The following is an 11,860-nucleotide window of genomic DNA, read 5'->3' on the forward strand; positions in this document are numbered from 1 at the left end:
GGTCACTTGTTACTTTGAAAAGTTCAAGTTGTCCCCTTTCCGGTGCAGTGCGGATTAATTCTTCGGAGCCGGGGAAGGGTAGTTGAAGGGAGTGTGTTCCATAATTAGACGGGAAAGTGATACAAACTAGCAAAGCAACAAGGGGATGGGATTGGGACCCTCCCTCATTGACTCCACTTTTCATCTTCAAAGCCTGAAGTTGAAAAGCCAAGCGCATAGCGATGGCCAATAACGGCCGACAGCAAACCATAAGGAATGTCATCGTATTGCAGACTGCAGATTGGATGACTGCCCCGAAGGCAGAGCAAACTTCCCAGCCCGGAGAAGGAGGAAGAAAAGGGGAAAAAATGCCGATATAGCGCTGACGAAACCACGCAAAAAACCCACTCCCCTAAGTGATTCGATCGCATCGTGGTGTCGGTGTCATCATTTCTGATTTGTGGATATAATACAGCCCATAACCACGCGAGCAAACACTCCTGAAGGGAAAAATCCACTAAAACACAAGATATAAACAAAGCCAGGCCCAAAATGGTCTGCGAGACCCTCGCTACTAACTATATAGACTCATCCCCCATATCTTTCTTAAAAATCTGGAGGGGTTTATTTTTCCGTGAGATCGATAAACACATTTTAGCATAAATATGGCCAATTTGCTTGGAGTCCATATAGGCACTAGTCACTTCTGAAGCATTGCTTGGCTAAGTCAACAGAGGAACGGCTGAACTTCAAATAAAAATGTAATATATAACAAAGTGCTTGGTGTCATTTGCTCTGGAGACTATGTTAAATATTGGACTGACTTTTTTGTTTGTAAATGCTCTGATATACGGTCTCAAAGTGCAAGCAACGGGAGGAAAATCAAGCAGAATGGAGTGCCGAGTCGCCGCGGTCGGGCACACAGCGGGGATGGCCGTGGAATGCCGGCTGGAATGACAAACGGGCATCAGACCCGGGGACTGGAAGGTTCTCTTCCTATCCCCTAAAAAACAAACCGGAGGCTTTGGACGGAGGGATTGAGACTCACTGGTGTGACACAACGACGCGCCGAGATGGGGTACCGCTGATTTGGATTGTAAACGACAACCCCTGGGTAACGTGAGCGACAGGACGGCGCACGAAGCGGACCTATAACTCCCCGTGCTGCTGAAGATAAGAGGAACTGATTACGAGTTTTTGTGACACCAGGGTCGACATATACACAGACACACGCACATCGGCAACAATAATACCGGGAGAAGAAAACACAACAAACGGGATGCTTGCAAAATACAGGTAAGACAGGGAGAGACAGAGAGAGAGAAAAAAAGTTGGGGTCCTTCTCATCAATGGTTGGTCGGGGCTGGCCGTGATTTGAATACGGCGTTCATTATCCCAACGCTGTATTCTAGACCACAGCACTATATGATGTGCATTATTATATTGCACGCGCAGGTGATGTACACGTTTCCCCGGACGCAGCTGTCGCCGTAAAGAAGCCAGACAAAGGGTGGCTGCCCGCCAACCATGGCGGCGCCCCATCGCATTAACAACTGCATGTTGGCTTTTCCTTGGAGAGAAATCCAAGGAAATCTAAAGCTTTTGATTCTTTTTTTTAACAAAAAAGGAAATATTTCTCACCAAGTACACCAGGTGGCTTTCTTCTTTCCAAACAGATACCCTAAAAGTAGACGTAGCGTGAACACCCGATTTTAAAATATCTCACAGATCAAATAATTTTCTCTCATACGTTCAGAAAAAGCTTTCTGAATCTAGCAAGGATTTCAAAATCACAGCTGTATATATAATAACAAAACACACCCTAAGTTAACGTGATCTCTATTTATTAACCAGTTTACAAACGGCTAAAATCGGCAATGAAACACAGTTGGATATAACCCAATAAATCAATCTAGATACAAATGGCCTTTATAGCATTGACATGTACATGAGGATTTTCCTACCCCTATAACAAACGGCTTCAACGTGCTTTGAGACCATGGTTTCGAATGCTATCTCCGATCTCAAATTCTCTTTCTGAGAAAAAGAAATAAGTTTAGAATAAGTATTACATAATGCAGTACATCTGAAATTTTGTATTGAAAATCATCTAAAACAGAGAAATCTCATTAATTTTTCACCCTAATGAAATTCTGAAATTCTGGTAGCGTCTCGTTGATTGTGCTAATTTAAAATCTTCGCTAGCCATGAGTACTCGGCAACTTTTACCAAAAGGACTGTGTTTAGATTTAGTTACAACCGTTTTGTATGAACTGAAATATGTTGCTGATGCAAAGCACTTACAAGAAAACCGGATAGAGAGCCTTGGAATATACAAAGTCTGGATTCCCCGTCGTGAAAAATAATTTAGTGTGTGAAATCAAAGGTCAATACGCGTAGTGCAAAGATCAGACTACGAATGCCAGTAAAATGAGAAGAGGTCTATGATTTGGAGTGAATTTGGGAAAACTTAAAGTCATGCATGGCATGGGTTGTATGTTTGATTCCCTTCATCGTCTGACAGGGAGACATGATAGACATCGTTCATATTATACCTATTTTCCACTAATGTTAAGCATAATACTCCTCGGTAATGCATGAAGGATAGCCTTGCATATATGAAAATTCTGATGACTAAAGCTTGTTTCGTCTCTTATCGGACTCCTTACAGCAGCATGTGCATGTAGGCACGGACTACTTTTGACCGATCACGTTATAAACCATGCAGCTACAGAGCATCGATGGGCCTTGATGTAGCACATTGTCCAACGGCGGATGGGCGGGGGGAACGAGAGCCATGCCCCCTGCCCCCCCCCCAGCCAAAATTTAAAAACAAACTGAGAAAAAGGCACACATATTGGTCTGTTTCATTTCCCTCCCTTTAAAAAAGCGTTCTAAAGGCCCCAAATGTACCCTCACGCCCAGAAAGGCTAAAAAGATTACAGTTTTTGCCAACCCCCCAAAAAACAACAACCAACAACAAGCCCCCCCCCCAAAAAAAACTAAACAACATTGGCTCTGGATCCATCGTTGCATGCATGCTGACATTCAAAAGCTTCATCGCTGAATCCAGGGATCACCTGATCAATTTGGTTACTTTCGTAGAATGCTCTCTGCTTTACTCTGCAGTGGCAGATATTGTAATATTGAGAGACTAAATAAAGCACATATAGTGCTTGGGCTATAAACTGTAATAAAAGAGCGCCGTAGTTTACACTTCCGTAAGAAAACAACAGCTGTGCAAAATTTTAAGTTCTTGGACAAAGAAGACACAAATCGACTTCTTGTAAAAACGGTAACTGAATATTTTTGACCAGAATTTTTTAACGCTATTTCTTTTACCAAAAGAACAATTTTACAATTAACTTGAGCGCCATAACATCAGCGATGTCGTATATTCGCACCCACCATTTTACTCTCCTGACCCTCGCTCAGAGGGAGACATTTCCATCTTGACAGTTGTGCCTGACCGTTTTAAAGGAGCTCACGGGAAATGGAAAGGACAAGCTGAACACGAACGCGCCCCAAAGCTGTCAAAACACCCAGCGCATCTTACATTGCAACAAACAACAGTTTTACAAGCTCCGAGTGCGCTCAAGTGCTGCCGGGGGCCGACCGAGTGACGATCCCACACCATCTCGTGGGCTTAAAGAACGCTTGAAGGTTTTCAAAAACTCCGGCCACTGGGATGATTGACTCGCTTCAGGGGCTCCTTGCGTCGCATAAATACCCAGGGAGCTAAGAAGACAGATTCTACAGGGCGAAAATGATCCGCAGAAGTATGGGAGAGGGCCAAAGCTAACACTTTCTGGACAAGATGGCTCCCGTGAAACACTTTTGAGGCACATGTCATCTATATACCAAACTGGTCTTGTCACTAGAATTTTAAAAAAGGAAGTCGTTCGATCATGGCCGGCCCCAAGTAAGCACTATCGTGATTGTATTCACTTAGGTCCTCGAATATCGGCAAGCAGGGTAAAGCTTTGTCGTATGGGCTTCCATTTATGAGGACCACACCCTCCCAAAAATTTGTTTTAAACATGGTGTCACCTCAACCATCTGTACGGAATATCTTAATCATTTGAACACATTCACTCGGATTTACACTCTCATAAGCAACAGAACTTCTTCTCTGCACGAATTGGAACAAATTACACGAAGCAGCTGCAAGAGCGCAGCATAACAAAACTGTCTGATTCAACCATTTTCAACATAAATACACGAAAATTCTTCATGGAAATCTAACTGGCACTAATTTGCTCCCTCATTTGAATGAACGCTTGCGTCTCTCTCTCTCTCTCTCTCTCTCTCTCTTTCTCTCTCTCTCTCTCTCTCTCTCTCTCTGTTTGTTGACCAAAGTGGACAGGTACCATCGAGTTCTTTTGACATTTATGCATTCGATAAGACCCCAATCTAATGCTAACGACAAACAGGGTTCGGACCAGACGCGGCTCTGTTTCGCCGGGAGATCGGTGGCCGTGCCTGGAATGGACCGCTATCTGCCTAAGTCAAAACTTGCTGGTTCCATGATTATTCAGCCTCTGGGTTTAACTTCGTGACATTTCAGGCTTGTCTGGCGACCTACAACAAAAGATTAAAGTTGTCTCAACGGATTTGACTTCGGAATTTCGCTCGGCGCGGTCTGTCGCTAATACGAGGGGCGGGCACTGAAAAAGGCCATCACCGCAAAAACCGCCTGGGGGTTGGCTTTGAGCACGGAAACGTCATTTCATGTAAATTTCACAAAGGGAAACTCTGTCCCGTTCTGTCATCTCGGCGTTTGTTGGTTGAGCTCACCATGTTCAAGAACGTTTTTAGTTTACTATTTCTAGGACATTGAGTGTAATTCAGTAGAGCAATGCTTCATCCCACAGGGGTAGAACCAGATGTAGGCCTCTTAATGCTTTTGGAGCAAGGATAAGAAAGGATGTTCCTGGTGAGCTACTGTACTTTTTCTCTAGACTAAAGTGACAGGAAAGATTTTCCTACTCAAATTAAGCCAAACAAAATGAGAATTGTGCTTTTAAATACTGTGTGTTCACATAACCTCTCTAAAAATAAGGCAATGAATATTAAATGAGGGATACTCCTTTGCTTGAATTGTGCAACAGTTTCACTTTTCAGGTTTAATGGTGGAAAAAATATTGTTTAAAAATTTGATTTGAAAAGGCGAGGCTATCAAATGATGAAATGATTTAGTGCAATATTTTCGGTATGCAATCTTCTTTTTTTTCTTTTGGTATCTGGAGAAAAATAGTTCGATGTATAGGCCTATTTGTGGAGAGGTCTGGATACCCAAGGAATATCTGGAGGTATGGTAAGGTATTGATGCAGCCTGATCGAATTGACATCATTTTTGGCTCCTGGTGTCATACGGTACGTCAATTCTCTGTCGCTGCAGATGCTAAACTGCATGTTGAAACCATGCTACTTGTAGGTGATACGTCAATATCTACTAGCAGAGACAACGTAATGTCTGGAGAGGAATATAGCTCATTAAGTCATATATCCGTCACAAAATTTGATGGGGGGGTGGAAGAGAAACGGTCAATCTTAATTTGGATACATATTCTATGTCTAATGTTTGTTTTGACAAATGCATCTGACCCCCAAATTTGGACGTCCGGGTTTTATCCCTTATATCTATAGAATTCTGTGACCTGGATCTTTCTTATATTTCTTGTCTTCACTGTTTTAAATCGGGCGTCGTCAGAAACTTTGATGAAAAATTAATCAGCGACAAAACAAACCGTGTTAGGCTGATATGCAAAGTGTGACATCTTTTCATCTGACTGGACGGTTTGCCACTATGACAGTACGTTAATCTGTCATATAAAGTTTGTCCTGACAACCTGTAATACCTTAATGATAACTGTCTTCATCACGTCAATTTTGTCATCCTGTGACACGTGTCATTGTACGACAAGTAATGCGGACACAGTTCTCATATAGAGATCTCAGAGAAGACCGCAAATCCTTACATTTACATTCCGAGTAAATAAGAAATCTCATTTGCCTTCGCTTTGAGAGGAAAATGAAGGAACCGATTCTTTTCAGTAAGTGCACTCTCGCTAGGAACCTTACTTTCCTCGGGCCAATAGGAACTGAACTGCTTGCTGTAAGTTTATGCAGTTGACGAAAACAAATCCGCAGAATTACAATGGAATACTGGCTTGATATGCCGTTGAACTTTTCATTTTTTTTTTCAAGCCTTTACTGTTATTTTGTAGTTTTTGCTTGTTAACTTTTATTCACTTTTGAAACAGAAGCGAACTTTGCACAATAACCACAACTTTAAAAACTCAAAAAATTCATTTGAGGATATCTGCTGCATCAAACATAAAACCATATCTTTAACCAGAGACAGAGAGAGAGAATGGGAAGAAAGAAACACTCCTGGCAAGAAATTTATGAGGACTTTCTCCACGGGTATGAAGCATCAAGAGATACCGGCAATTACGTCTAGTATATTACTATTTCTTTTATCGAAACCATAAAACCGGGCGGGGGATTTTTATTCGGTAAATCATTAACCGATTTTGTGACCATACGGTCCACGGGACGCAATTTCGATTCCATATATTATCGGTCGAACTCATCATCTCACAGTAATCCATATGGCAGACACTGCATGGTAACCGAACTGAAATTTATTGGAAATTTTTGGCAATTATTCTGTCCATGTTATTTCTCTTGTACTTACAACTGCACTGATACCTTTGCTTTCGCTTTGTATTAAGACGCGTTGACAAATGGCTACTTTTTCATTGTTTTTAAGTATTTTTTCAGTCAGTATTTTAGAGCATTATCAACGGAATTTTTCAGGAAAATGTAAAAGCAAAATGTATCGAGCAAACGAGAATATTTTGTTGGAGAATTACGAGAAGCTGTAGTGCGCCTCTCCTTTTCAGTTGACTTTGTCTTTTTTCTGTTGTCACAGTAATTGTGGGACTTCTGAAATATCTTTCCTTACTTTGTTCTAATGCATCGATGCTATTCAAATCACGGCATCAGATAGTCGGCCTCAGTACATAAAAAATAACAAAAAAATGAAATTCCCTCACAAGAATTTTCCACACAAGGTTTATGGTGCGTATGCAAGGGCGAGAAAAACAAGACCTAAAATCCATGCGCCATCTGTGAGTCTGTTTTTCCCACCGCAATTTTGCAAGCGATCCCCGGGTCCAAAGTCTGATCCGAATCGCCATTATCAGAGTTTCAACGCGCGGTCAACCCATAGCGGATTGATTTTCGGTTGGTGGGCAGACATTAAAGACCGTCCCTGCCACGTTCTTGGATCTTTTTACTGGCCCAAGCTGCAGCATTTAACATCGATTTTTGTTGGGGGTGTAACATACTAAAATGAAAAAGAAAAGTGACCAAACCATGGTTGAATAAAGATGAATCAGAATTTATGGACAAAATTTTGTAAATTTTAGAATTTTTTTAAATGTAATTTTGTGAATTTGCACCTTGAAAGTGTTGTAATTGTGGACGAATGCTTGATTCTTAACGTCTTGCCACATTTTATACATTAACCTACAGTTCAATTGAGATCTTTTAACGCCTTGCGCCAATTTATGGCCACCTCCATCGAACGTCGTGCTATCATTGAACAACTTTCTAACCCCTTATGACTTTTCGAGGCAGACAAGTACTAAATAAAATTTATAAATGCAGGTATAATATAAATCTGAAATTTATCAAATTTAAGATTCACATTAAGATCTAGATCAAGGTGGCTACTGTTCCAAACGATAATACAATAATATGTAGGAAGTAAAAGGTTGTTTATATTTCGGCTTTGTAGAGCTGCATGATTTCAATTCCTTCCTTGACCTTCCCCGCTATAAAAAAATCGTGTTCTTCATAAGGAGCGATTGGATCGATGGGTAGTGGCAGTGCACCACTTACATCTCGTCATACATCACTAAGGTGAATCGCACAATTTAAGAAGATGTTCTTCATCCTGGCAGAACGCTATGTGACTTTGTACCGTAGTCGTGTTGGGCTGCTCTGCAGGTGCTGATTGCAACCTCCTCGCCGTCTTTGTTAGGATGTCGTGGTGATTAGGATTAATTCCAGTATTAATGTTGTAGTGATCACAGCTCACCAGTTTCCCGTTACTCTGGCTAAGTTTGTGGTATATTATTCAAATGGTTTTGATTTGAATAGTTTGGGAATGATCCTACAGGTTTATAAGACGCACAATTTTAAGATCACTGTTTTCGAGCTTCAAGGCGAAAAAATCAGTATTGGTAACAATTCAGACAAGTGCCATTTTGAAAAGCACAGTATATACAAGTCGAAATCTTCAAAGTGTCACGACATCTTTCAAACTGCAGTCGGCTGAATACTGGCTGTGAAGTTCCAAACAGCTGTAAGCGTCCAAAGACCGTTAATTTTTTGCTATTCTATATATTTTTTTTACCTTATGTATTACTTCGTTCATGCCAAATAGAGCATTAGTGTTACAACCGGTGGAAAACACTAACTGGGAAGTCTCCACACAGGTTATAAATTTTCCCGAATTAAAACTGCACAAAAATACAGCACTACATATCAACGGGCACAATTTAGTAAGTACAGATTTTAAGAATTTCTTTTAAATATTCTAAAATTTGTTTTGGTGTAAATGCATGTGCCAGTAATAAGGTGGCTTTCATTGTACATCTGTTGAATTGGAAACTTGGTATCAGTGACCTTTGGATTTATATGTGATATCTGCTCACGTGAAGAGATTAATTTCATTGGGGAATATGTGGCGAGTCATGTGAAAAAGGCAAAAACCGAAGATGTCTGGCCGATTCTCCCCAAAGTCCTGGGAAGCGAAAAGCTTTCTTGCTATCCCAGAAAAAAAATTTGATAAAAACTGACACATTCAGCACCAATCCACGTCATTTCGTGTACTCACATGTTTGGCAAGATAATAGGAACTGAAATATCGGTGACTTGTTTATCGAGCTGGCTTTATATTCGTCAAAGGGCATGGCCTCTTCTAGCTTCGTTCAACAGTTATATATACCAGTACTGGATTTGCCTCTCCCAGGAGGATGGGCTACAACAGAAAAGGGGCGGGCAAGTCTTTTCTCTACGTCAGCATGAACTCAAATTCTCAAAAGAATCTTAATGCTAAGTGTGAGCCCTCCTCGTTTGGTTGCGTTTTTATTTACGGTAGGGTGGGGGTTCCTCTCGACTGAGAAACATGATAATCCCCTGTGCACGCGAATAAGTCTGCATATCTTACTCAAGATCTTCAATCTTCCCAACACAAGAGGTGAGACACAGCCCTTGCAAATAACACGCTGGACTGCGGCCACACATTTGGCATCGACGCCGGTACGGTGCCACGTGCAATTCAACCGCTGCAAGAACGAGTGGTGGCGCTCTTCCGATGAGAAGAAGCTCAATGAACGATTGTGTACGGATGCTTGGCATCTTATACGCACGCCACGCACATGCGCTTTCAAAACTCTAGTTGTCCCCCCTTATGCTACCAGTTCACTTCATTAATACATTTGAAGCTTTCGACTTTAATGATTGTGTTTTTTCCAAGGCGGGGTGCGAAGCGGGTTGGGGGTTATCATTATTTTTGAATACAGACCGAGAACTTATTCACGCGATAGCCGGGGAGTTTCGGCTATCTGGCCAACAGTTTATCACGGGAGAATGCTGCATGTGTGGCGCACCGGACAATCAGTTTAATTAAACCCTAGTCAATCTATCAGGTACCCCGTGCCCGGGACCTGACGGGAACACAAAGGGTTGAATCCCCTCCGCTCACTTTGGCACGGTAATAATCAAACTCTACGCCTCGGCTCCGCCAACCGAGTCTCACTCGCCGCGGACCTGCCGGTTTCGGCAGAAATGCGAAGGGGGGGGGGGGCAAAAAATATAAAGAAAGAGAGGGGTATGAAAAAATCACCCTCCCATATACCTGTCAATGATTAAGCCAAAAAGCCTGCCATTTGGTAAGAAGAGGAAACCGAGTTGCTTTCAGCCTGCATCATCTGATGAATGCCCGCCGAATGAGCGTGCAATTTACCAAATGACAAAATCCGACTTGATCATGTGTGCATACCTCCACCGCGCGCGACATTCAGAGAGCGAGAGAAGGGGTAGGGAAATGGTGCAATGAGTAATGGTCTAGAGGTGACTGTGAGGTAATATCAATTGATGGTCCATTAGGACTTCTACCCCCCTCCGTTTTATTGTGGATTTCGTTGCTGAGGGTTCGTCTCACTCGCTTCCAATGTGTCTTCAGCACAAAGGAAGATACACCGCTAATTCATGCATAGGCCTACACTAAGGAATAATGACAAAATATTTAACATATCAAAGACACATCCAAGATTTACTGTTCCAAATAATAATTTGATTAAAATATAAAAATGCAACAGCTCAGGAAGAAAACTAATAACAAAAACAGGAACAGACAGTAAATGAAGCATTTGCAATAGAAAGAGTTGTAGAGCTGGTCAGTTGTAAAATGGCAACAACACGAAAAACCCATGTAACAACAACTATCACACACATCAACAAAGCCGAACCATCAACAGCACCATGTAACAAACGGCGACCCATTTTCTACGATTTTGCCTGATACGCAGCAATGACATTATAGGGCGCAAGTCATCATGTCTGTATGCCGCGTTTAACGCATTATTATGCCCCCAATATAATATTACCCTTGCCTCCGGGCCAGACATCGTAAACGATACTTTGTAACATATCCTCGCCCCAGGCAAAGCTGTGTGCTTCCTCGGAGTGGAGAAAGAAAAGAAAGGACCATCAGAAATGAGGGGCTTGTATAAATTTGTAAGATGAAACGCCCGGGCTGCTAGGGCTTTTGCCAGCGGAACGCAATTCACCGATAACAATTCCATTTTTTTCTGCGAAGCTTTCCCGCCTTCCTAACACAAACCTGCCTGTAATTTTATTAATCATGCCCCGGGCGATGATGTTACCAGTGTCCACACGGCATGTACATTTTCAATATGACATGAAAAGACGAGGGGCTGGACGATCGAACAGGCAGACTTCCATTCCTGTTCGAATCCCCTGACGATAGTCCCCGTGAAAATAATGGGAAAACTAAAGGGATCAAAAAACGGCGAAGTTGAATAAATATCTACAAAATTCCTTTCTTTTGTTAGCCAAACAACGGCAGACCAAGAGTCTTTCAGTGTAGTCTCCCATTTGTTGTTTGCTCTGGCCTGATCTCTTTTAGAAGCAAAGCACTCAGAGGCGCTTGACTAATTCCGAAAGACTCAAAAGAACTTTACAAATTGGACATGCCCGGAATATGTATAGAGTCGACGAACAAGATGGCGCGGTTTGTCGGAAATTGTACATGTGATGTGAGAGTAAAGCGTGGGTGAAGATGGGGCGGGGAAGGAGGAAATACCTTGTCATTTTTTTCAAATGTATGTCTCGTCCATGGGGGGCACGTTTCAAGCTGTCTTGATTTCTTTCAAACGATTCTTTTCTGAAATCACAATTTGGGGAATAGACCTCTCACTGAAGTGCCCACATAGAGTTTTTTTATTTAGCGCGGAGTTGTGTAACAACCCATGAACAATACACCTGAAACCCTTGTCAACATCTTAGCAGGGAAATAGATCAGAATCACTTTTTAAGATCTTTTCTCTTTTTCTTAGGTAAAATATCGTATGAGGCCACTTTTCCCTTGAAAATATACCTCTTTAGTTTTACCCGCAACAAACTGAGTACAAAGAACTCCTAGCCCTTTCTTGACACTATTGATATGCCGATTAAAATCTTTAAAAAAATGCTCAATTTAACTTCACAATGTCGAAGGTCGAACGATCACCCGTGTTTTAGCGCTTTAAAAGTATTTTCCCGCAACTGCCAAGAATAA

At 41.8% G+C, this 11,860-nt stretch overlaps 1 long non-coding RNA gene across 1 annotated transcript in view; it reads left to right on the plus strand.

Moving 5' to 3' along the window:
• Positions 1–11,860, plus strand: part of LOC110977677 (uncharacterized) — a 58,543-nt gene continuing 46,683 nt past the window's right edge. The window contains exon 1 of the long non-coding RNA XR_002597987.2: positions 1–1,275. This is a non-coding gene — a long non-coding RNA (uncharacterized LOC110977677). The remainder of the gene's footprint in view (positions 1,276–11,860) is intronic.

This window comes from Acanthaster planci, linkage group LG01 (assembly GCF_054643075.1).
Source record: "Acanthaster planci isolate LZ-2023a linkage group LG01, COTS_SCS, whole genome shotgun sequence".
In the NCBI taxonomy this organism is placed as follows: domain Eukaryota; kingdom Metazoa; phylum Echinodermata; class Asteroidea; order Valvatida; family Acanthasteridae; genus Acanthaster; species Acanthaster planci.